Here is a 5,742-nt window from a genome sequence, read left to right as displayed (position 1 = left end):
TTAGATTTTTTTAGGGCAGGTGCACTTACCCCGTCGGCGCACTTGCCCCACCTGACCTTAATGAGCAAAAAATCAGAAAAGTAAAATCAGGACTTAGGTCAATATATTCATTCATAATTTTTGGCACAATGTAGGCAACGTAAAGACGAGTATGTGGTTTAATCCATTAACACAAAGTCAAAATTACCCTCTAAAAAAATTTACACAAACCTACTTAGCTTTGCATTGCAACTTGAAATATTACCACTATTACGAACCGTCCTTACATACATACATAACCGTCCCTAAATTTTCATTGTTGCCTAAGAAGGGTTTCTGAAATGAAAATTTACTGACTATCTACTAACTAAGATAAATATTCTTTTAGTCGCAATTATATTATACTAGCAGTCCCGACAAACATTGTTCTGCCCTAAAAAGGAGTTAAAATCCTAGAAAAAGAGTACAGCGCCACCTTCCGGGTATAATTGTTAATCTAAATCACTTAGGGACCCATGCGAAAACACATAAAAAATAATAATATCGGTCCAACCTTCAGGAAGCAATTTAGTGACATACACAAGTACAGAAGAATTATTTTATATTTTCATTTATCCCAAATAGACCAACTGTTTGCTAAAATAAAATTAGATTTATCAAACGAGCCAAATTAAAATAATTTGGCTCGTTTGGTTTTAAGTTTATCAGACATTTTCCAAGTCTTAATTTTTTTCTTTCCTTAAAATCCTACAAAGTATTAGGAAACCTAAAGAAAAGATGAAGGATTCATTTCTGTATATAATTTAGGTTTTACTCGCCTTTCCACATAGGTACTAGTGTTGACTTGGGTTCCACGCGTGTCGATATCTTTTCCCGAAATAAAAAATCATTAAAAATAATATACATATTACACAAATAAAATAAAACAATATTACTTATTTACTCAAAATCTATATTATACATATTTTAAAAAAATGCTATGTAGGCCCGTGATTAATTTTTATTAGTTATATAGAGTTGCCAAGTACTTGCCAAATAACTAAATATGCGTAGTTATTATATTATAGATACTCCGTTAAGTATGAATTCTCAGTTATCTATTAGGTACCTACATATAAAATATAACGGATAGACAACTAGTATGACTTTCAGATCATTACTTTATAACACAAACCCTAATAGTTGACTCATTAATAAATGCATACTATAGTAAAGCAATTCAAAAATATTTTCAGGACTTTTTTATAGTTATAAATAATTACAATTAAATTAATTAATATCCTAGGCTATGTAACCCATCATATTATAGGCATTAGTAACCTACTTTACACTTAAAATATATATTGTGATAGGGTACCTACAACCTACACCTGTGCGACCAGGTATATATTACCAATAAAATTTGTATATTTAGATACATAATATCCACCTCAGATATTATTAAAACATTTCCAAACTCAAATTCTATTGTTAAAGTGACGGTTATAGAGTCCGTAACCGCCGGATTTTATGTTATTTTTGAACAAGTTGTCATCGGCTTGATACTTGGCTAGTAACAATGGCCAGCTTTTCTCGTTCTCTTGTATATTTGGGTTTGATTCGATGCGTTGACGTATCTTCGCTGCTTTCGCCACCACTTCAGCGTTCAACATGTTTTCCAAATATCTTAATTTGTGCGGTAAGACGATTTTAGATAACTGAAAACAATCGACAATATAATGAGGATGTAAAGGATTCTAGCTTCTCACACGTTTTATTACATAGCTACGTCGAATTTAGTTATGATAGAAATTAAACTACCGGCGTTAATGCTCATTAAATAATTATTGTAAGCGATGTTATGAATTGTTGTGATGTAGTGTAATAACTTATAGTGATAATAAACGCAATTTAAGTGACAATTTTCACGCCAATGTCGGCATAACACATTTATGCGAAACAACTACTTTTGACTTGTTTGCCCCGAATTCGCAGCCAGCTTCTGAACTATTCATGCATCTGCTAATTGACGGCTGCCTATTGCTGCTAGCTCCTTACATGACGTCATTACATTGTGTCCTCCCGAATGAAACTACGAAGCTTCAATTCAAAGACCGATGAGTATGGTAGACTGATTCAAATTCCTATACATAGCTACGTCGAATGTATTGAAGTTGCTAAGTGAATTGAGAATTTATCCTGGCATACGTAATGAATGTGAAAGTGGGAACTGCTATAAGCTTTAAGTGCCTATCTACATACGACGTCAAGATAAAAATTATATTACTCGCTATCAGTAGCAATGTAATATGTTTATCGGCATAGATCTATCTACACATAGATATGGTAACTCAAGACTGACATACATATCTATATAATTTAACGTATTCATATGTACCTATGTAAATGTAATAATGAAGTGCTTAAGGATTTTAAAAACAAAGATCAAGTTTCTAAAAAATAACGCGATTTACTTTAAATTTTAAACTTTTCATTACGTCGTTTATTTGATCTGAAATTATTATATTTGTGGATATGTCAAATAAATAAATTGAAATTAGATATAATACAAACGTGTGAGTAGTTTTTATTTTCTCTAAAAGTAGTAATTATATTAATGTGGTTAAAATTTAGGTGGTTATATCTGACGTCTAATATTTAGTATCCAAATATCACAACCATTGTTTACGAACATGAGAGCTAAGAAAAATAGTAACTGCGTATTCAAATATTTGTATGGATAATTAAGTGTGTACGACAGTGTATCATAAACCGAAGTTCGCTCCTCGCAACCCGCAAGTGTGCTACTTTTTAGGGTTCCGCAAAGTAAACTATTATATTTATGGCACTTTGTAATAGTTATTCTTTTTTTCTTGTAATTGATCTCAAAAGACATCAGAAGAATAAAGAACTATGTGTAATTCCATTCAAAAGAGACATTGCGGATTCGAAATTAGTTTTCGTATCAGTGAGATTGTCGAGATCGCGATAATAGCGTTGATATTATAAAATAATCATTCGCTGTTTTGTGCTGAAATAAAACGTATTCTTGAAATCAATTGACATTGGAAAGTAACTATTATAACAAAAGCAATATTTATATCGTTACATTTGTACCATCGAAAACACAAACCTGAGTGAATTATGAGTGATATAATTTTTGTTAAAGGTATTACGTTTGTGTGCAATGAAATAGAATTTTGATATAACGAAACGAATTCAATTATGACGGAAATAGACCCCTCAAAGAGCGCGCTGCTGAGTTCAATATCTGGTAAGCTTGTCTGAGCAGAACCAATTGCTCTTAGCCGTCGTTCAGTTATATTTTTAAATTATATTTTAGTTACTAGCCAATGGTCTTCATAGTTGCCGGGTGGAGAATTCTTCTCAATTCTTTTTTGTGTTACAAAATTTTTAGATTTACTTTTGGGCGGAAGAAATTTATTCAATAAACAGAAAAATATGGTGTGTTTTTGACAATAAAACGCTCGAAAACGTAGTTTTAGGTACTTCCTTTTCTTGTTTTTGGTATCGCGGAAAAAGTGCCTTATGACTACCGCTCAGCCTTCGTGGGGGGAGATTGTGCCGTTATGTTGGAGTTAGCGTGCCTCACAACCCTTCGGGCGACCTCTGGGCCGAGTCCCTAACCCAATGTACAACGCACGGTATACTAACTAAATCTCCGCGGTGGCGCTCTTCAGGGCATTAGGGAAGATTGTGGGCTTCCTATGACAGAAGTAAGTCGTCATCTGCAGCCGCCTCTACGCGGTGCCGCCTGCCGCGGCCCGTCTCCGGTGCGCACACTGAGGGCGCCTTCAACGTCAACGACCGTGTAAGACCCACGTTCCACGCTGCCGTCCATCCCGGGGCCCACCACACACACTTTATTTTTTTTTGACTTTTAGTGGTTTTTGAAGACAGAATAATGTTTCGTTAAAAAGTTTTTATTTTTTGCTTTTTTGTTTTAGTAAAAATCAGTATACGTTAAGGACACAATAGTTGACCTATTTTAAGAGTTTATTGATTATTCTGATTATATGGGACCACACGGAAAGTACCAGCTTTCAAATAAAAAAATAATCATCGAAATCGGTTCATCCACTCAAGAATTATGAAGTAACAAACACCAAAAAATACCATGCAGTCGAATTGAGAACCTCCTCCTTTTTTGAAGTCGGTTAAAAAGGTAATAACTAATAATAGGTAAATACCCGATAAATATAACTACGTAGTAAATTTGTATTTATGTAATTGAAATTTTCAACGGCAATTAATTGGTAAAACTTTATCAATAACTCATTGAGATAACTGTTTGAGAAGATAATATTCCCTAACAGCGTCAATAATTAAGGAATATTTCTCTTACAATTTTGTATAATTTTAGAGGAAATATACATTGAATTATATAGACCTGCCTCGGTAAGGAATAAAATAATAATATACACTCTACCTCGGTGACGTTATTGTATTACGGTACAATTGGAGTGCTGAGGTCTCAGATTTGATCCCCGGGTCGGGCGGTGACATTGAGTTTTTCTACTCAGTATCAGCCTTTTTTTTATTTACGTTTTTTGTTTTGCGGAGAAAGTGCTTTATTTCTACCGCCCAGCCTTTGGGGGGGGGGGGGGGACTGAGCGGTTCTGTTAGGGTCACCGTGCCTTACGACCCGGCGTTGTGCCGCCCGGACAGTCGGACCGAGTCCCTAACCCTATATACAACGCACGGCATACCAATTAAAACTCCGTTGTGGCCTTTTTCGGCGCATTACGGACGGCTGTGGGCTTCCTACGACGGTGCCGCCTGGTGCGGCCCGTCTCCTATGGGAGGGGCGCTCAGAAGCCCCCGCGCAACCGAAGGACACTCTCAGCGTCAATGGCAGCATGAGATTATTGAGAGAAAGCAACTGGAACTCCTAAATATTATACTTATTGTTAAACATTTATACAATTATTGACTACTTACGACTCAATAAAGTACAAAGAATCGAAGTTTATTCCATTTATACCTATCTAATTTTTAAATCAGAAACTTTGGCAACAGAGTGAACGTTTTCCTTGAACCAGTATAGGTCTATTGTTTTACGTTATTGAACCATTCAGGCGTCGATGACGAAATTGGAGAGTTGAAAGATAAATAGCATTACGATATAGATATTGTGATGCTCAGACTTTTATCAAGTTCTCAATTTTAGCAGCACTCCAATTTGGTACAAGTTATCGTTGATGAGCCTTAAGATTATATTTTTTATAACTTTTATATTTCTCGGGTAAAGGAAGGGTAGTAACAATTCGTGAGCGTTGGCCCGAAATATTCGTTATAAAAAGTCTCATCAAGAAAATAAGAAAGGAAATGCAATTTCTCTTACCGCGCAACCAAACAAGTAGATGGTAAAAAACTTTAAAATCAAAGTCCTAAATGAAACCATATTTGGTAACGGTTTGTTTCTAAATAAAGCTATCGGTGGCTGCCGCATACTTGTTTACGTTTGTTATCGCAGCCTAGGTTAAACAATTGAACGCTGTAGACAAAGTGAAAATTTATAATTTTATTAATTGATCTAAAATAATTTAAAGTATTGCTGTTTTCGATCAAAACCAACAATTAACTGCATGTTATTGCCATTTTCAGTCGAAAGGGACAGACGAGATAAACAATTGTTAAGATTTTCTCAAGCATATTTTATGTGCTTCCCACGTTTCGAGGTATTAGCGGGTAGTTGAGTAAATCAAGTGGCTAAGTAAACGTTTGTTTCACAATCAAGTTTCTAGAAGCTAACAATTTATT

The 5,742-nt window shown here is 34.9% G+C and overlaps 1 long non-coding RNA gene across 1 annotated transcript; it reads right to left on the bottom strand.

Moving 5' to 3' along the window:
- Nucleotides 1-916: 916 nt before the first annotated feature.
- LOC119190819 lies at nt 917-5,422 on the bottom strand. Its single transcript, XR_005113155.1, has 2 exons — nt 5,324-5,422; nt 917-1,676 (listed from the first exon to the last, which is right to left on the bottom strand). It is a non-coding gene; the product is annotated as an uncharacterized LOC119190819 (long non-coding RNA).
- Between the last annotated feature and the right edge of the window lie 320 nt (nt 5,423-5,742).

This window comes from Manduca sexta, chromosome 27 (genome assembly GCF_014839805.1).
Source record: "Manduca sexta isolate Smith_Timp_Sample1 chromosome 27, JHU_Msex_v1.0, whole genome shotgun sequence".
NCBI lineage: Eukaryota > Metazoa > Arthropoda > Insecta > Lepidoptera > Sphingidae > Manduca > Manduca sexta.
Note: the sequence above shows the minus strand (reverse complement) of the source record. Positions and strands in the feature narration are given on the sequence as shown.